Raw genomic sequence first — 21521 nt, 5'->3', positions numbered from 1 at the left:
AGTGGCTTCGGCAGCCCGAGAATCTGGCTGAGGACACGGTCCCTGTGCTTGGTGGAATAAGATGAGCACACACACACACACACACACACACACACACACACACACACACACACACACACACACACACACACACACACACACACACACACACACACACACGTGTCTGCTGGCCTGACCGAGATGCCTTTGAAGATCAGTTTGGATCTTCAGCGTGCAACTTGGACGTCCTTCGATCATCAAACGTGATTTGTGATGGGAGTGCAACGCGAGGCTCCCCCGAGGCTCCGCGCTATCTGTCAATACACAAACCTCTTCTGTCTGACACAGGCTTGATTTGTGCGGTATATTATGAACCAAGAGCATTTTGGGGTTTGTTTTTTATTTTTGTTTTTATTTGAGCCGATAGCCAACACGCCATAAATTGACAGTTATGTAACAGCGTTCTAAAGGAGGACTGGTTATTATGATGGCACGATGAAGACGGTTATTTCAACCCGCTGGCAAAAAAAAAAAAAAAAAAACGTGAGTTCAAAGACGGAGAGGGGCTCGAGGGAATGAGGAGAAGGAGGGACGTTCACGGACGCTACGAGCACCCAAAAAAAAAAAACACCTACCGAGTGCTGCGGAGGCGACATAGGAGGACCGGGTTGTCGCTTCGGAAAAGCTCCTCTGAAGCCAGGAAGTCGTGGCGGCCTCTGGGCGTCACTTTCCGTGCATTCTGCGTTCATGCGGACCGCGTCCGCGGCACAAGCGAGCTGGCGTGTGGCGTTGGTGGACTGAACGGCGGGCGGAGAGATCAACGACGCTGCTGCTGCTGCTGCTGCTGCTGCCGCCGCCGCCGCCGCTGTTGCTGCTACAACTGGACCGTTCCGCCGACGATGAGAGGCGAAACGTGATTGGTTCAAAATTCAGAGCGAAGGTTTGTGTCGAAGTTGCCGATTTGTCCTAGAGATAGAAGGCGGAACTACAGTGGATTTAAAAGCGCAGAGCACGTCTTTTACTACAGCACAACATAAAAAGGGCCGTCGGACCAACATATTAGCAAGGGCGTCAGTAGCATTTTTGAGAAGGGGGGGGGGGGCATATTTTAGAGGAAGTGGGGTCGGGGGCTTTGGTGTTTTTGATTGAATTTTCAGTTTTCGTTATTTCCCCTTTGAACCAGTAGTGTTTGCAATTACTGTTAATTTCCAGTAGTCTGGGTAAATCCAAACTGATGTGCTGGTGGCTATGATTTTGCCAGTCTATTGTTTTGGTGAAATACACAGAGGACTGACACTGGCAATTTCTTTTCTTTTTTTCCTTTTTTTGGAACTCTATTAACTCTATTAAATTAGAGAAAAAATGTGGATTAAAAAAATTAGAGTGAAGAAGAAAAGAATGAGGGAACTTTGAGGGAATATATGCCTACATCATATTTCAATGTAGCAGACATGTTTTGTTTGTGGTGTTAACCACTTTCACAGTGTATTTGCTGCCGCTCATTCTTTGACAGCTAACCAATCAAAATCTGAGTTCGAGAGACGTTGGCAGCGGAGGTTTAAAGAGTAAAATGCTAGACTTTGAAGACTCAACTACATGGCATTAAAGTTACTTTTTTTTTTTTTTGCTGTATTCAGATGTGAAGTTAACAAAGATGTTTCCCAATTTTATGGTAACCGTGTGTATTTATTGCAGAATTAGAAAAACTAGCATGTTAGATAATATTAACTCCAGATTTGCTCATGGCAATTGAAAAAAAAATGTTTTAACTGAGAAACGTCCTCGTCAATATTTTTTGCCCGAAATAGGCACCAAGGTCTGAACACGGACAAAAACACAACATATTTCCAAGTGCAATTGCTAGCAGCTAGCGACACTGCGGTGACGGTTTATGTCTGAATGCTTGCATGACGCTTGCGTGATGCGGCTGTGTGTGTAGGAAATGGTTTTGATATTTATGGTATTGATTGATTTTGACATTTTTCTACTGGTAAAGTGGGACGGATGTCATTCTAAAGCAATGTCACGAACACTGGACTAGTTCACCCTTTGGACGTGTGACGTTGGCCTGTGCAAAAGCTAAATTTGTGCCAACAGTACAAAATTTTAATACAAACTTTGCATGTGTGGGGAGATTTAACTCAGATAGTAAGGCTTAGAACAAAGTAGGAATGTTAGTCAAGTGAAAATCAAAGCTATTTTCCTCTTCAGAATTTGTTTGAATTAATATTCAGCAGGGCAACATCATGGTGGCGCAGTGGTTAGCGCTGCCGCCTCACAGCAAGAAGGTTGTGGGTTCCATTCTGGACCTGGGACCTTTCTGTGTGGAGTTTGCATGTTCTCCCTGTGTCTGCGTGGGTTCTCTCCGGGTTCTCCGGCTTCCTCCCACACTCCAAAAACATGCATGTGAGGTCAATTGAACACTCTAAAATTGTCCGTAGGTGTGCATGTGAGTGTGAATGGTTGTTTGTTTGTATGTGGCCCTGCGATCAACTGGCGACTTGTCCAGGGTGTCACCCTGCCTTCGCCCTAAGACACCTGGGAGAGGCTCCAGCAGACCCCCGTGACCCTGACCCTGAATAATATTCAGCAGAATATCTAGTTTGCTGTTTTTAATATGATTTTTTAAAGAAACTCTTCTATAGTTGATTATAAGAGCTATTAGAAGGAACAGTACTTGAACATGAGATGATGTCTCGTTTAATTCCTATTAGTTGATGAAGCAGCTGCTGTGTATCACAGAGGAGACGGCCTCCTCTCATCAGGACAATGTCTTTGCCTCAAGGTCAGCAGTAGATTGAAGTGCAGTGGGACTAAAAGCAAATCAGACACCAGAGGGTAAAAGCAAAGGCAGATCGAGCCTTTCACTGAGATAAAGATTGCTTGTCTTTTACTGAAATATTTCTCACGGCAGCGGTTGCTTTGAGAGCGGTGACAGAGCAGGAAGAAAAAAAAAGAAAGAAAAAACCAGGGCACTGATCAATGATGCCATTATTGTGGATGCTCTGGTTTCAGTCACAGTGAACGGTCAGCGGAGACCCAGCACTCAGCATCTCCAGCAGAGTTCAAGAGTGCACGTTAACCGATATGTGCAAGCAGCAAAAACGAAGGAGAAAGTAAGGAGGAATTTGTTGGATCGATAGAATTATGTTGCGCTAGGAAATAAAGTTGCTGTAAAACTAGCATCATACTTGCTGTTTCCATGCTGTCATCAGTTCTTATGAAACAGTGCACCTTTGTTTTCCTGTGCATCTTCATTGTAACAGATCGCTAGATGACTCAAAACAATATATTAGATTAGCCAGTATAGATGGCCAATGAAGAGGCAACACATTTAGCTCATAAATAAAATTTTCTGTGTTGCACAGTATTGATTTTGACAACATATGTTCTTATTTCCCTTGAGGCTCGTTTACAGTAATATCAGGGGCACAGTGCCGTGACATTGTTTTCTTCCCATCTCTCCTGTTTCTTGAGTTATGCTCAGTCATGACTGACTGATCAGGTCTGAAACAAAACTGTTACAATGTCAACCCTGTTAGGAGTTTACCTGGGGGGGTGGCTCACTCTACTGTGAGAATGGATACGACTTGTATAAAAAAATTAAAAAAAAGACAGAGGAAATGTGTTATGTCCAACCATGACAAACTCCTCTATGGTCATACACCTCGTTCAGGGCTTAAGAGTAGAAAGAGTTCAGACTTCAGATGAGAAAACTGTGCCAGTCAAAGAATTAGTAAGCCATTGCCAACAACACTGTTTAAAGGTTCGTTCAAACAAACTTTTATAGAGGACATTAATCTAAAAAAAAAAAAACATCTCAATTACCCACATTCCTTTAAGGCACATTCAAAATTGTTGTTTGAAGTATTCAACACCTAGAATGTGAGATATTTTAATTTTTTTGAAAGATACTGAATCTTCACTGTTTGAGAGCTTTGGTTGAGACATTAAGAGTTAATGCATTCATCAAGGCCTTGTTACCTTTTAAGAGGGTCACCTTGTGTCCTCTTAAATGAGGAAGCTTCATAGTGTTTTACAAGCAATGTGTTTTCTGTTTTCTCATCAGTGTTTGGTGATTTTAAAATTTTCAGTTTTTCTTGAAAAGAGGAAGTAACACTGTACTGTGTCTCAAATTACCTCCACTAATCAATAGTTCTTGGCAAACCATGGAAGTCCTCCCACTTGGTTTACTCTCTCATCACAATTACAAAGTTGCAACACACTTGCATAACGGCAATGTTTGCACAGGCTTACACACGCGGTGAAAACCCACAAAGTCGAAGCAATTCAAGCCTCTGAGTTTTTAATTCAACGTTCAAAGTTCAACGTTTTTAATTCATTTGTTGAGAGTGTTCCCTTTAATGCTGGTTTACACCGTGGGCCTAAGTGCGCCAATCTAATCCAGCAACTTGTGAAAGGAAATTGTGCCCTCAGGCTATAGGTTATGAGGAACTCAGAACTTGTGACCAGAAAATACTGAGATTAACATCGGCATGAAAGAGGAAGCGTTCAGGTGTCGTGAGAAAACATTTTTTTGTTCATCAGCCCCACAACGTGGTATGAACTATATATACTATATATACTATATATCCCACAAAAGTTGGACATTGTGATGACGCATTTATCCATTGTGACCAAACAAAAACACACAACCCAGACAAATACAACACAGGTAAGGAATCAGTTCTGGAACTGCGAGGTGCCAGTTTTTATCCACAGCATTGCCAAAAAAGAGCAATCTTTCCAAAAACCAGCTTGACTGTCAGATCGATTATCTCTTGGTGTGTACCAGCCAATTAAAACGCTGTATCCGGGTGGATTGGCCACACTGTTCAACAAACCCCGACTGATGCATGGGACAGCTGATAATAGAAGAAAATATGATTCTGTAGTCATCCTGTATTTAGACTTGATTGTTGGAATATCACATTTATATTATTATTGATGAAATATCCCAGTGTGCTTAGAATGACAAGGTTGAAAAAGACAGACGTCAGTAAAGTGACTCACCGCCTGCACTGCCGGACCAAAGTTGTTTTTCGGGGAGAAGCTGCCCCAATTAGCAGCAGTGCATCTGTGCCGATTAGTCCACAGCTTTTCAACCCCTGCCAGCAAAAGGAGCCAAAAAGTGACACAAGAGTTCTTGGCCTAGTTTCTCAATTATTCAGTGTCTAACAAGATGACGCTTCGCTCATAAAGTACAAAGGCACAAAAAGATTCCGTGGCACCAACTTGTTTGCCTTCCAAGACAGGAAGGGGCTGCACAAAGACATTAAAAAGGCATTACTTCCACTCTCATGCATTGCAGGGAGACAATACGCTTGGATTTTTATACCAGGTGGGGTTTGCTTCAGGCCATTCTAAGCTCTCATGAAATCAATTTAAGGTTTAGGGGGAAAACATTCTTTCGGGAGTGAGTGTGGTTACTCAGCTAATGAAGTTTGTTCTGATTGAGAATACAGGATTTTACATTAAACCGCAATAAATGTGTCCCCTTATATGCACCACTTCTACACAGCATCCGTTACAAAGTCGTGATTTTGCTCAAAAGCAGCAAATGGCCAATCAACATCTGCAGGCAGCACGAGCATCTACCAGTCAAATAGAAGAATTGCATGCTTGCTTTAGTTTAAGGCTCCTGGTAGTCTTCATTCGCTCACTGTCACATTGAATGGCCTGAATTCACCATGGTGTAAAGCCCACAGTAAGATAAAATTCTTTGTATCACAATTGTGCTATTAATTATTATTTTGATGGCCAAAACATGGCCATAATACGAATAGAGAATAAATAAAAAAAAAAGTCCTGATATATACAGTATACAGGCAATCAACATTTTTATGCAAGTTCTGCTTATGGCAAAAAATTAAGATTATCTATTAACCTATTTCAGGATAAAGAATGAAGCGTAAAGGAAAAAAAAAATCTTGGCTATATTATACTTTCCTATAGATCCTGCTTTAGTAAACTATGTCATCCTGCACCATTGCCTCACAATGGTCATGGTAACTTTTTCTCAATGGCATTTAGCAACGAATAAACTCTTTTCACAAACGTGAACGCTAGATCTGCACTAAAAAAAATACAAGAACATAACATGTAAACACACACATTTCTCTGAATTAGCAAGAGGGATTTGGGGGTTAATTGCCAAGCCTGTGTGTCTGGTGAGGGTTTATCCTGCAGTAATCTGCCGGTCAGGGGTCGGTCTGTTGTTTTGGCAGATGGTGAAAAGGGCGGGGGCGCTGAGGAGCGCCATCCATTGTGTGAGATGACAGAAAAAATTACGTGTTCACTGAAAAATGACGATATACAAGACCATTCCCTTTGTGGCGGCACTCCAGTTATGCAATCCAAACATCTCACTGACCTGTGTTTAAAGTTTAGCGTGTCTTCTATTGAAATAGGTGGGAAGGCTCACCACAAGCTGAAATGTAGACGTATCATTGAAAGACGACTAAACACGACTGTGCTCTTCTCCTGAGTGAGACACGCAGGAGGTCGTGTGCACAACTAACACCAAGGCAAAGCTCGGATCCACAGCCCATACTATGATCAATCTGGACGAGAGGAACCTCAATAAATAATAAACAACGACCAACCCCAAACACCCCAAAAATCAACAAACAGCAATGTAATATTCATAAATCTTGACAGAGATTCCTCGGACAAAAAAATAGCTGTATATATATATATGTATAGATAGATAGATAGATAGATAGATAGATAGATAGATATCTTAGATCTGTTTATGTAAAATATAATCACTCATAAACCAATGTGTGCCATTCCGAGGCATGTAATTCCGACTCCGGCCCTGCTGATGACATCACTGACTGCAACATTGATGCCAACCAGTGAAGACTGAGGAGAATTTATGTAATTACTGTTTTATACCCCTTACATAAGTGCCCCACAACTTCAAGGTGGCCTCTTTAAGGGGCTGCGGTCTTAAATAAGTCAGCAACAAACTATCCGTGATGGACAGCACTTCAGTTCTGTACTATCAGCCAGCACCTTATAATGCATTATTAATTAAAATACTAAGTGAGAGCGTAAAGATGACACGTTCAATCACAACAGCCTCATCCTCGTAATAAAGACAAAACTTCTTTATGCAAGACCATTGATGGAAGCTCCCACGTAACCAGAGTGCATGCGCTCGGGCCACTTCCAATTACTTTTATAGAGTTGAAGTCAGTCCATACACACAGGCGCTATTGATCCAGCTCCAGTATATCTTCCCCTGTTAAATGCCTCACAAGGCAGCAGAGTCAATCTTTCCATTATCTTTCCTTGTTAAATTAATATTGTGAGAAAGTGTTTTTTTTGTTTTTTTGTTTTTTTTTAACTTATCTCTCTCCTTGAGATAGAAGTCGTCACTCTAGAAAGCATCCTTAATGCGTTTTGTCATTAGCCTGTCGACCCAAGTGAGCCTCCTTTCACTTGCTGTATCTGACATAAAGGGATGTCACGCATTAACCCTACATCCCGCTGGAGCGTCTCCATCTTCAAGGATCTGCAGATTTCCCACACAGCCTCTGGTCCCCCGAGGCATCGTGGTTTATGTCCTAAGTGACTTGAAGCAGTTTCTTCCATTACTGTCGAAGAAATGGCTGGATGACAGCCAGTCCGCGTCCAAAGACAAGAACCATGAGGCTTTGCGTTGAAAATGTTTCGCCGTCACCCAAGTTGCAATCCAGGATTTTATTTAGAATCAATTGAACTGGCTTCAAAGCAGTTCAAAGCACATAAAAAAAAGATTTGGAAAAAGAGAAAGTCAGAATGTTTTAAATGGGTCTTTTTTTAAAAAAAAAAAAAAAAACATTCAGCATAAAAGTGATGGAGCGCTATGTTTCTGTAAAAGGAATCTTCTTATGGAACAATCTGAACAAACATTAATATAGAAATATAGATCAATATTTACCTTTAAAAGAACAATAAACGCCAGTATGTTCAGGAAATATTTGTTTTGTTTTGTTTGTTTCTGATTGTCATGAAAAATGTATAATTTTTTGATTTTCCGATTTATTTGAAGAGTATTTAAAGGGAAATGTACCTAAAGTAGAAAATGACTGTCAGCTTTGGAGGACAGCTATTTTTTATTTATTTTATTTTATTATTGTCATTATCAGTATTTTTATCATTATGAATATTTTGATATGTATCGTGCTGTTTTGGATGTTTTTTTTTAAATAAGCTTTTTGTAAATGTATTTATTTGGGTAAAGAGGTAGATAACATAAGATTATTCTTTCTGCTCACTTTCATTCAGGAGTTGGGAATGTTTGTGTTAGTGTCTAATTGTTTTGTTTGAACTCAATGAATGAAATAAAACATTAAATAAATATATAAATGAATGAATAAAAAGGTGTGAAACTGCACTGGATCTAATTAGCAACCTTTATTATTTTGGCAGTGATGCAATCAAGACTGTCTAATCTGAGAGCAAAGCAACATATTATCAAGACTGTGAGTATCAAGACTAAGACGAGGCGGAGACCAAGGTGAGACCAACAGGACACCACCACTTGTGCAAATCATACAACAAAAGCCTCATGTCAGTCGTTGTGACACACCGTGGTGAGGTCTTGTCTGGGGGTTTTGTCTCGTCATTTCCTGTTTTATTTTGACAGCTTAACTCAGCTTCCTCTCGTTTCAGATCACGCCCCCCTCCTCGTGTTCTACCTGTGTGTCTGACCCAATTACTCATTGTTTCCACCTGTGCCTTGTTACCTTGTGTGTTTAAAAAGTCTGCGCGTCCCTTGTTTTGTGCCAGAGTGTTTTTCTTTGTCTGTCAGGTCTAGCCCCGGACCCGCTCACAGCCACAGCTCAAAGATGTACACTGTAAGCCAGTTGGTCCTCAAGGTTGAGCAATTTTTTATTTTTTTTTATTTTTTGTTAACGATAAGTTTTGTTATTAGCCAATAGATATTCCCCGGTGATTTCTCCCTCTTCGGTAGAGCAGATCATTGTTTGTAATTTAGCCTTTTGCCTTTTCCTCCTTGTGAGTGATTTTGATTTTGTAACTTGTTAGACTAGACTTGCTTTTGGTTTTGTATGCTTTGTTCCTTTTTATTTTCCTCCTTGCGAGTGAGTTTGATTTTGTAAACTACTTAGATTAGATTTAGGTTTTTGATTATTTGGACTTAAGTCCTTTGGCCTCCTCAGGAGTGATTTTCTGTTCTCACGTATTTCTCCCCGATAGCTTAGAGATCATAGGATTTTCACAGCCTAATTGTTTTGTCACTCTGATCTGAGTTTCGATTGCGAGTGTAATAAATTTACTTTTGTCCTCAATCCTCTGCGTCTGAGTCCTGCCTCCAGTCCCGGCCTGACACGTTGTGATAGAGGTTGCCAGGTCATCAAGAGCACAGGCAGTGGTGGCACAATGGGGAAATTTTAAAACTACAATATCTGGAACAGACAAAACATACTTTGCTTCCTGATGAAACGCGGCATATGGTTTGTTTTACTTCAGCTGACTTTCCCAGTAATAAAGCAATGGCACCTGGCCAGTGGCTGCTTTCAATGTGCCTCGTAAAGCCATTTAGCTTGAAAAACTAATTAGATTTACATGTTACATGGAAGCATGAGTTTAAAAAAAGCAATTTCTGTGTAAAAGCTTGTTATCTTTTCCTAGAACAACAAAGTGATGGATGAAGTCATTAAGAAATCATTTGATTATGCCGAAACAGGGCAATCACTTCCACCAAACGATATCCCATTGATGTGCATTATATTCCAGGGATGGGCCAGCATTTCCTGTTAACGTCAGGGCACAAGCAAACACCAAAAGCTTTATTGCAGGGGAGGATGAAGAAAAACTGTGTGAATCTACACTGCTGGAAATGGTACAAGTGATATTTTTTTTAAGAGTTATTGTCTAGTTTGTTGAAGCGTCTGTACTCGCTAAGAAAAATCACAACCAAGATTTGATCTTTTCAGGTTCCATAAATGCAGGATCCTGCTATGGAATCCATAGACTATTTGTCGTTCATGGTGTTACTATTGTACTACCTCAGATGTAGTTGTTTGCTTTTGGCAGAACATATGTTTATACATGGAAAGAGTAATGGAGAAATGTATTGGTGTATATATAGATAGATAGATAGACGGATAGATAGATATCGCCATTAGCCGACCACTAACAAGCAGTCACATGGACGGCGGTCAAATATGGATTTTCTGTTGTTAATGTTTACTTCCTTTGCTTTGCTGTGCCGGAATGATTACATGTGCATTAAAAAAAACATTTGAATAATTCAGGAATAGGGGGTGGCTGACGGCTGATGGCTGCGACCACAGAGTGGTAAAATGACGGGTCATATTGCCCTGGGTAGCACCTCCCGCGCCGAAATCCTTTCCTACATGTTGATCAAGGCAGACCAAGACATCATGCAAAAATGGGTGGCAGCGCCTCCCTCCAAGGGATCCTTTGATGCCGCTGCTAAGCTAGCAGCATACGAGCCGGGCCTAATGCATTTATAGTTTAATTGGCCCTGACATTTTATTGTATTTTCTTCCCACTTTGCAGATGCCCGAGGGACTCTCCGGCCCTTGCTGGTGCCTCATTGGCGAAACTTGAGCTCAATCAAGACAATAGACTCCTTCGATAAGGACCCCCTGATTGTGCCGCGTCAGAGATTCTACCTCCGGGTGGACTTTCTGACTGGCAAGATAGCTTCAGCACGTCAAGGACGTTGTCCTGGCGCGCTCATTAAGGTTGACGGAGCCACCGCTAATGGCATCTTCAGTTGACACTGCAGTAACTGATAGCACAATCCGCAGCGGTGCTGATGAGGTCTGGATTTTAGTGCTGTTCAGACCGTTTTCCTCCAAACACTTGGAATCGTGTACAGAAATGCCTCGGGGGTGTGGTTAATGTTGTTTACTACTTGCGGCCGTTGCAGGTATTTTCCTGGATATTTCCCCTCATTTAAATTGTACAACTACAGATGCTACTTTTGTGCCAAAGATAGTGTTACAGCTGTCAAAATGCTGCTTTTTTCACATGGCCATGAGCAAATCCAATCCCGCTCAGTCTGGTTAGATATCACAGCTCAATTAGCCGCCCGGTTAGCTTAGAAGGAGTACACCACTCAAACAAGCATGCTGACTCATCTGAAAAGCTGCTTCCTCTCTGGGAGCTCAAAACAACATAGTAAGAGGCTGCTGCTCGTGAGTCAGCGCCTGCTCTACTTGACTGTTTCCACACTCACAGGAAAAGTACACAAGAAGCAGCGTCTGATAATGTTGCACAACGTGCTTGCAAAATAATGCAAACATGGGAGCGTCATTTGAAAGGCTCGGCCGCAACACAATGGAGCCCACACACTTAACACTCGTGCGACGCAGTCCTTGTCATTGCGAGGGTGATGAACATTATTGTCATAAAAATAAAAATACTAAGAAATACACATTGACAAGTGTGAACCTTAACGGTGCACAACAATCAAATAGGGTTACGCACAGGCTGCATTTTGCAAGTAAAAAATAAATAAATAAATAAGGACAAACGTGGCAACAGGGAGGACTGAGGCCGCAGGAGGAGGAATCACAATCAATCAATTCACTGCACACTTGCAAATGCCTAGAGAGCAATAAACAAGAAAAAGAAAAAAAATCTTGTGTGGCGCTGTCTTGTGACTCAGTGGCTGCAGGCGTGCAGTGTTAGCAGATGACAAACAGCTTGAGGCACAAAAATATCTCCCTCCCTGCTAATTATACAAGCTGGAAACATTCAAAGCAGTGTTTCATCTCTCTCTCTCTCCCTCTCTCTCTCTCTCTCTCTCACTCTGTCTCTCTGTGTGTGACACAGTGGCATGGTGGTTGGCACTGCTCCCTCCTCTCACCATCGAATCGAGAGCCTTTCTGTGTGCTGTCTGCATGTTGCTCACCCATTTCTCCAGCAACCACTGGCTGCACCTGTTTTACCCCAAACATCTGAAAACACGCTTCTCTAGTGTCACTATCCAGTAGGTGTCATTAAACAAATGCACCTATCTTCCCTATGGCCCAAGCTTCTCAGAAGGGGATGCAGACGGCAGATTTCCGACATGTAGCTCAGTGATGGGTGTCAACGGTGAAGATACGCCTACACCTGTCTGGTTTTTCCATTACAACCAGCACAACCAGGCAGAAGTTGTTGGGTCGTGGGTTCGCGTGATCGTTTCAGCGGTGCGAGCATCTGGGTTTGTTTTGCATGTGCGTGTGCCTGTCTGTGTGGTCCGTGTTTGTATTTTTGGAGTACTGGAGGCTGAAATGAAAAAATATGCAGAACACCAAAGCAGTGAGCGTTCTGCTTACAGCAGTGCCTGTAAAAAAATAAATACATTTTATAAAAAAAAAGCTGCAACACCCAGACAGGTGCTTGCCATATGTACGGTGTCGGAGCTTGTAGTGTAGGACATTTTCATCAGATGAGACTGGCTGAAAACGCTCACAATTCCATCCGTGCAACTTTCTGAGGAAGACCGAACAAGTGGAAACAAGTCAAGGTGTGAAAAATCCATATCTATCCATACACATGGCTGTGGCAAATGAAACAACAACGATCTTATCATAAGAGGAGACGCAATGAATCCCATAGAAACTCAGGCCTAGTGTGTAAAATTTGACTTGATTTATGATTTTTATTTAAAAAAAAATACATTAATAAAAGCGTGTACTCTGAGTGTAAGAAAAGTTAATTTGGTTCTCCTACCCTTATTTTGGTTTTCCTACCCTTAGAACGGTTCTCACATATATGTGTTTACACAGAGCAATGAGGGTCTTGCTCCAAGTTAGCTGCCATCTTGCGCCCCCTTTTTTTTAAGCTGGCCCACAAGACAGTTCCCTAAATATGAACAAGCTGTCAGTTGGGCTTCCTAAAATACCAGGCTTCCTTCCATCTCAAAGATTTCACACACTGGACCTTCAAAGATTCTTTGAATTTGTGGAGTCTTAATCTAATCAGAACATGAACTTTTTTCAGAGAAAATGAGCAACAGAGAATACAAAACAACTCGTCATCTAAACTGATGCACACACTGACGTCATGCGTGCAAACTGTCGGAAACTGAGCAGATCCCATTTGAGGCTACGTGGAGGCTGACTGGAGGCTGCTTTTCACTCCCTCTTCTCGAAGGGTGGACTTTACGGCTGCCTTTATCTCCTGTGACGAACGCGAGTGTCTATGAACAAATACAAAATGACAGGGCGACACGCCTCTGACATCAGAGATAATGGGAAAACATGCGAGCTTCCTGCCCCAGGAAATCACGGATGTTACGCAGTTCAGCCTACAATCTTAATCGCCGCAGATCGAAACCGCTATGAGCGCATGACCAGCGGGGGCAGCGTTTGTTTGCGCAGCTCGCAGGACCAGGCCGCCAGTCTGCCAAGTCTGCCAGGCCGCCGTGCAAACACAGAGGCGCACGCTTGGCCAAGCAAATCCTGAGTCACCATGGCAGGTTTTCTGAGATATGATAAGGGCCGGGAAAATTTAGAATTGTGATCCTTCAGCGAGACAAAGGTAAGTGTTTCCTGCCACGTGACCAGCAGGAGTCAAATCTGCCCGGTGTAAAATTACTGAAAGCAATTACAGTACAAGACAATGAAATTCTTCGTTTTTTCTTTTTTCCTTCTTGGGTCTTTCAATTCACCAGTCGCTCAAACCAATTCCACCTGGTGGGATGAATGAAGTTGTCACCAGTTGCAGCCTGAGGTTGCACCTCTATGCAGTGTACATATATTGTATGTGTTAAAAGTCTCACATCTTTAATTGCACAGTACATTGAAACAGTCTGGAGGAAATGTGTGCAGATTTCAAAAATGTATAAAGCACTAAAGCGCAAAGAGCTCAATGAAATGATCATAATACACTTAACTGTTACTCATAGCAGAACGACCGGTGCATGAACAGTGAGTTCAATATCCTGCCTGACATGTCAGATTAGCACCATACGTCACCTTGGCAATGGAAGTGTTTGTTTTAGATCCAAACAAATCAAAAATACTTTTCCCATGTTCGCTGTGGAAAAACACAATGCAGAGAGAGGCAGACACACAGACAAAGACACTAATGGAGAATTGTAGGTGAGCCAAAAATAACCTCCAAGGAAATTTAGAAGGACTCCAAGCAGCCCCAGTCAGCAAACAAGTTGCAGCAGGGCGGGTCTGTAATTGCTTAGACAAAATCAAAACAAGAAGGAATGCCACCAAACAGCTCACTTGAGTTTACCTTCGACTTCCCATTATTCACAGCTGTACAAGTTTTTGAGTTATAAAGTTGGTCAATGAAAGGCAAACATTCTGCAAAACAGATTTGGCTTTGATGGTTCATGAGCGTCAGCACAGAAAAGCTGCAAGTGTGGCCCATATGAAATACAGATATTTACATGTATTTTTTGGGTCTGTATTTTTTTTCCTCTAAGAACAAAGGAAGTGGGAAATTGACACTTGGGGGAAAATGATGGTGAGACACAGCTCAGTGGAAAGAGGAAAAGACAGAAAACAGAATCAAATGACTGGCAAAGATTTCCACTATCATAACTGAGGGCAAGGGAATATTGTGATAAAAAAAAATTCAAAGAGAGGGGTGGAAAGAGGGGTGGGACAATTATGTCGAGGCACGTTTTATCAACACCACAGACTCCAGCGTGAATCACATTTTCCAGAAATCATTTGAGGTTTTTGAAAAGGTCCACAACCATAAATGTCAGGAGGCAGGGAGCAGAGGGGTGGAAGAACGGAGGCTGAAGAAAAGGAAAGCTACAACCACTTAACGGTCCTGGAACAGAAACTCCATTGTTAACGTTAAGTCCTGTTTTACTGGGCTCAGTGAGGAGGAGGAGCACCCATGCTCTGGTCTCAAGCCAAGGATCAACTCAGAGACACGTTGAGCTGTGGTCTGGAGATATGATACCCCGGGTGCTCCAGGCCTCACAGAAACACTGGAATGTGAGCAAGTCAAAGAGATTTGGCCAAGTATTTGTTTTGATGACTGTGTCCAAACCGTTGTGTGCATATGAAGATGGACGGTTGAAAAAAAAAATTGAGGACAATGGAGAAGCACCAAAAATTTGCATTCTATCATTCGGCCAGCAGGAACCGCCAAAGTCGGTTGCAAAAAGACAATAAATGACTACCTTTCAATATGGAAAGGAGCCCTAAATTCAAACTGTTACAAACTGGTTAGACTTTTTTTTTTTGTGTTGGACTAAATCATCTATTTTGTCTGGTTTGGTCTAATTTTGAATAGAAATAGACATAAAGTTGTGGGTGAGGCTTAAGTTTTGCAGTCAACTGTAAACGGCTTGCAAGTGAGTGGACAGGTTTCGGGCAGCACTGCGCTCTCGTGATCCAATTATTGGTCACCTCTAGTAGCATCCACACATCCAAATATGGGAAAATCCAGTTTCAAAACTGATGGTGAACTCCAGATGGCGCTCAATGTGAAACCACTTCACAACAGTGGTTGTAAAACAGGCTTCAAAACGGGCATTTGATTTGCTAACCAATCGGTGACATCACAATGACTCCATGCAACTTTCTAATTGTATATACAGTAGATATATAGAGTCAGTAGTCCAAACACTGTACTGATGCGTTTTTTCCAAGTTTTCTTTCAGTCCAATTCACGCTCTCTATTTAACTCCCACCAAGGCTGAGACCAGTGTGACAAACCTAAGAAAACCATTATTTTTTACCATCATTAACTCAATATTTGCAATAACCTGGCACGTCAGATCTAATATTTCCCAGATCCAGTTGATTCCTTTCACACATCCAGCAAGGAAAGTGCTCATAGAACATGTGTTGAAAGGGTAGGCTCATAAAGAAAATTGTAAATTGGTAAACCATCTGTGTATACCATTAAAAGCAGACTAATTAGACCTGGCTCAAGACTTCCTATTGGTGTAATGGCAAACATTAGATGGACTCCATGGCCCCGTGGCGAGCCACGAAGCACCGCAGTGTTTCCATTGTGGTTTCTAATGGTTGCTTCTTTGCCAAATTCACTTTAATGTGTAACATGCGTCTAGTCTGTCTTGTGACATCACATCGGGACACATTTCAAATCTCTCTCTCTCTCTCATACACACGCACACACAATAGAAGCAAGGAAGAGTTGGACTTTTCTCATTTCTTGGGAAGTTATCGTCATGGCAACAAAATGCATAACATAAACAATCTACTTGTACACTTAAAGTCAAGCATCCTCCACAATTTGAATCAAGCAGACTGGAGCATCAGCCCTGTGCTACTACTTCCTCTGTCGGCACACTTCCACTTTAGCAACACTAATCATTTGTGAGAGGTGCTTCTGAGAAAAGCAAGCCACAAGTCTCACACCAGTGTTTTTCCACCAGCCTCGATGATTAGCAAAGGAAAACAACCCACAGTGGCTTACAGCTACATGTGCATTATCATAAAAGCTCACGTCTCGTTCATTTACTTTAGCAAACAACTTTGACACATTGGATCACCACTTAAGCTGACCAGTAGAAAACATTGATTTGGTGGCAGAGTTGAAGTAATACAGACTTGCAGCTGAGACAAAGTACCCGTCTCACAATATTGGCAGTTGGTCCAGCCTCCTGTAGAGTCGCAATGCGACAACAAGCCTTAGTAATCTTAGTATTGTGTTCAGCTACAACGGAAACGGCAAGCAGTGCGTCTATTAAAATGAGGTCGGTGGACATTCAGAAAATCAGAGACTTTTTTTCAGCTGGATGTTGTGGCTGTTTTCTTGTTCAACTCACTCTTGGAACCGAGTGCTCATCGTACAGTCACGGTAACGTGGATCTTGGTCTAGAATAGTTTGAACTTTATACACATACAGAAACAGGAAGTCATGTGTAGGTCAGCCTTGAAGGATTTACATTTTTGGTTTTAAAATGTCTATTTAGTGCTGTTTGGTGATACATGTGAAACACTTTGAATTTAATCTGAGTCTGGATAAAGTCGCTGTGCCAATGGTAGCACGTGAAGGCTACCATTTGTTCAGTGCAGCAATCACATTGGAGTAAACAATGTGCAAGAACTCCAAACTTTTCTTACCTTCTTCTTTGCAGTGTGACATGATACCTAGCCATTAATTTACCAATTCCAACCCCGTCATTTGCGAACAAAGTATTTGTCAGGTAGTGACAAATAGCTCCCCCATGTTTAATGCTGTTCATTGTAGCGCTGATGGAGAAATTCTGTAGTGCTGAAAAGTGCAATAGTATTTATTTAGCCTAAGGAGAAGATTCAGATTCCTTTTTCTGCCAACGTGTCATTTGTTTAATGTGTAAACATGGGTTTACAGTTTTATGCTTTTACTGTGACATCACAGCTGACATGACTTAGCATTAGTTGCCATATAATCTACCACCATTACATACCAGCCCTTTAAAACAGGATCCTTTACAATAGTTACCACGCACATTATTTAGGAGCATGTTTAATCATCATATGCCAGAGTTGTAGCATCATTTATACAAATAAGAAATGAATAAATAATAGAGGGGGGGAAAAACCAGTCCAACAACTGTGTTGCCAATACAATCTTTTATTGTGGTATGAAAGGCTAATTTACCACAGCAGGTAGCTGAATTGCTTGACGACTCAAAATGTTCTGTGGGTAGCGGCATGTCACCGTAATATTAGTATTCTGGGTCCTTGTGATGGGAATCCTGGCAGACATTTTGGGTCGGTATTGCAGCACAAAGACATAAATGATGAAACCGTCTTCGGTCTACAGAACGAGAAACATAAAGAACACATCTCAAAGTCTGACACTTATTAAATAATTAACAGAGACACACTAAAAAAAAAAGTCCATACCATTTTTTGGCTGCCACAGTCTTGCAGTTCGGACTCAAAGCCGAGCACGCCGGCCCTGTTGTCATGCTCTACGGGCGGACACTCGCCAAGCGTCAGCTCGTCTGGCTGGATCTGGTTACCGGTGCCCCACAAGTCCTGTTTCACTTCTATCGCAACCTTTTTTTCCCCGCACCTCAACCCCAGCTGGGGAATCATCGCGGGCCTCCCCGGCTGGAACTCCTCACGAACCTCACTCTCCGGCTTGACAGGGGGCTCGGGATACGTCCACGGGAGCTGGTGCTGCAGCGGCGGGAAGAGCTGTGGCACATCATAGTCCCCGGGGCCACCCGCAAGGGGTTGCACGGGCCCCTGCTCGGCGTTTGCCTCCAGGGGCCACTGAGGCCCGAGGTCCCAGTGAGTCTGCCGCACCGACGCCGGGCTTACAATGCCAACGTCGTTCAGCGGAACGTACGCGAGCAGAATCCAGAGCATCAATTCTGAAAATCTAAAAGACAGCCGAGGCCACATTGTCGAGAGCAAACTCATTTTCGGACGCACCCTGACACACGAACATTGGCAGAGGAAAGGCAGGAAGCTGCTCAGCCCACTCACTAATGAGCCGCACACGTGTTGATTGCGCAGCTGCATGTCTCTCCGTGATTACTGAGCAACAAGGGTGACACACAATTTTGCTGATTAAGTCTAAAGAGAAATGAACCAGGAATCATTCAATAGAACATATATCAATCAATCAATCAATCAATCAATCAACTTTTATTTTGTACAGTGCTAAATCACATCCAAAGACGTCTCAAAGCGCTTTGTACAATCAGAGAAAAGGCAACCAACTGGTCCCCCAGAGCAAGCAAGTGCGACAGTGGCCAGGAAAAACTCCCCTGTGGGAAGAAACCCAGAGCAGATCCAGACTCCAGAGGGCCGTCATCTGCCTATGACCAGCTGGGGTGAGAAGGAAATACAAAAATTGTAGAGAGAGACATAGACAAAGATAGAGATAGAGATAGAAGTAGACAGAGTGAGTTGCAGGGTTAAAGCTCTCACAATAAACAGTAGATGCAGATATATAAGAATGAATAATTAAAATATGTATAGAAGTGGGTGTTTTTGTATCATATACATCAAAACATTCTAGAATCTAGATAGGCCCAAATGTTGAGTGCTGGGGTGGTAGAGCCGCCATCCATGTAGAGTTTGTTAGTCTGTGTTTGCTCTCCATGTACAATGCGCTTGATTATGTTTATGTCGTCGTCCTGATCCTGGTGGCAAAGTTGAAGCGATGGCACCGGGACTCCCAGGACCGCACTCTCCAGCTCCGGGTGTCGTGGTCATCACCTGCTGGAGACACACAGAGACTGCGGATTTTAAATCAAGTGCATTGTAGGAGCTGTTTGTTTGTCGTATCTTTAGCTTTTTTTGTTAGCTCATTCTTAGTCATATTTTTTGTTATATTATGTTATCTAATTTTAGACATTTGTTTCATTTAGATTAGCAATTTGAGTTTCATTTGGTTGTTTGTTCAGTCGACTTGTCCAGGTTGTCACCCTGCCTGCGCCCTGTGACAGCTGGAATAGGTTACAGCAGATCCTCATGACATCAAATGGCTGGATGGATGTTTGTTCACTTTCATCATTTCCCAGTTTAGTTTGTATAGTTAGTATTTTTGCTCATTTGTTTTGTTTAGGAATTTGGTTTTGGCCACCTGTGGGCATTTAGATAGAAGGGTAGGTTTACGACCAGAATGCACCTGGGTGGACAATGTTGTTTTTATTTTATTTTTATTTTTAATTATTATTATTATTATTATTATTATTATTATTATTATTATTATTATTATTACCGGAGCAGGAGAGGCAGGATTTCTTTGTTCTTTGTTTGCTTCTTGAAAACCCACACATTCACTCCTTCTGCCTGCATAAATTATAAGCCCATTGTGCAAAGTGGCTCTGTGTAAGGTTATGTATTTCGACAAATGGCCACTACATGTGTATTTCTTAGTATCTATAATGTTGAAAGTAAACATTGTTTTTTATGTTACTTTTGTATTATATCCGAAACAAACCAATTAGCATCTTTTGCAGCAGCTTTTAAAGTGCTGGAGATGACATTTTCATTTCATTAATTTCCATTGTTACCTATTTTGTCTAGTTGCTCTTAGTGCTGCACTCAGGGTTGAGAGGGACAACAGTATGACGAGTCATTTTCTTCTTGTTATGTTACACTGCTGCACCCTTAGTTTCCAGGATCCATAACTCATGTTAAAGTAGAGCAGTCACTCTAACCCCTGCAAGCAGGTCCACGGCCCTGAGCTCCACCCGTTCATCACAGACAGGCCGACATGTTTACAACAACGTGTCCTCAGAGTCACACCTGCTAGGAATTTACTGTCCCGAAACCACCAAACTGGTCGTTGGGAGGCCAAAGTTCCCGGAAAGGAACCCAAGCAAACCCTGGACAACAAACACGGAGATCATCTCCATACTTCTGCAGAGCTACTCTATCTCCACCCAATAAATGTCTGTCAGGAAGTTTAAAAAAAAAAAAGGCTCCTATTAAAAACCTTGTTGGGAACATTCGCAAGATTCTTTAGTCTGGTGGTCTTTGCCATCGCTCTCAGTGTCTAATTTGAAATCTCTCTTTGAAGGGGATGTTTATAGCCATGGAAAATGCAGCGATGAAAAGACGTAATGATGGTGTAAACCGAGTGGAACTGTCGTATTTGTATGATTTAATGCGTTGGCCGTACAGTCGTCGATTCCCCTCCACTCTGTTGCTGCGCACAGCACAGGTACGTTGTTGCCCTTGTTTGCTTGATTTACCACGTTTGCGTAGGAGGCCGTCGCGTGAAATCACACCCCGACTCAAGGTTGGGGGGGGGGGGGGGGGGGACTGGGGGTTACCATGGCAACAGCCGTGGAAAAATGGCCGTCAGTCACAGCGCAAATGTACCTCCAAGAGTGTGATGTAAAAATAGTGGAGCAGGTTTATTGAAAAGAAAATCTGTTTCACTGTAACGCAGCATGTGCCTAGCGGCCAAAGAGCCGGTTAAACCATTTTTTTCCCCCTATCAAACAGCAATTAAATACAAAAACACTTTCCTTTAATTCCAAGCAATTAGCAATCATATAACCTTCAGGTAGTTTAAGGACAATACCAAGACATTGTCATCATTCTCCTCCGATGCCATTGTGTGCCAGAGGAGAAGCAGCAGAAGACGCTTCGCTTCTCACGTGCGTGACCATTTGAACAAAGCGTTTTGTCATTCGGCTAAATGAAATGAAACACTGTTGAGTCAAAGCAATGATAAGAGAGCTGAACCAGCCACACTGTAGACATGAAAGCATCACAGGACTCAGAAGCAAAGACTCTTTTTTTTTTTTTTTTGAAAGAAAGCTTCAATAGCATAAAACAGGTCAATGAGACACAACAAACTCATTACAACTTAATCCCCTCGATGTTAAATTAAGTACAGCATTTTCATTTATACGTCCTGATCACAGACTGAGGTCCTTTCAAGGCAAAATTACAATTTTGATCACCGTATCAGATTATCATATCTGATCATGTGAAAATAAATTCAGAACCATTTTAAAAGTACATGACCTGATGGGAATTCCAAATGCAAGAACACTGCAACGTAGCGACACGCCGATTGATTCATCACTCTCCATTTTTTGTCAGCCGTCCAGTGTGTGTGTGTGTGTGTGTGTGTGTGTGTGTGTGTGTGTGTGT

At 42.2% G+C, this 21521-nt stretch overlaps 1 protein-coding gene across 4 annotated transcripts in view; it reads right to left on the bottom strand.

The window, feature by feature from the left end:
• tpst1 (tyrosylprotein sulfotransferase 1) overlaps positions 1–803 on the bottom strand; it is a 31998-nt gene extending 31195 nt beyond the window's left edge. For all 4 annotated transcript variants that reach the window (XM_076035884.1, XM_076035885.1, XM_076035886.1 and 1 more), the window contains exon 1: positions 615–803. The gene's annotated coding sequence lies outside the window, so the exon portion shown is untranslated. The remainder of the gene's footprint in view (positions 1–614) is intronic.
• Between the last annotated feature and the right edge of the window lie 20718 nt (positions 804–21521).

This window comes from Nelusetta ayraudi, unplaced genomic scaffold, assembly GCF_046127955.1.
Source record: "Nelusetta ayraudi isolate G7.1 ecotype Tasmania unplaced genomic scaffold, CSIRO-AGI_Nayr_v1 ptg000048l, whole genome shotgun sequence".
NCBI lineage: Eukaryota > Metazoa > Chordata > Actinopteri > Tetraodontiformes > Monacanthidae > Nelusetta > Nelusetta ayraudi.
The sequence above is the reverse complement of the archived record's forward strand: the minus strand, read 5'-3'. Positions and strand labels throughout refer to the sequence as shown.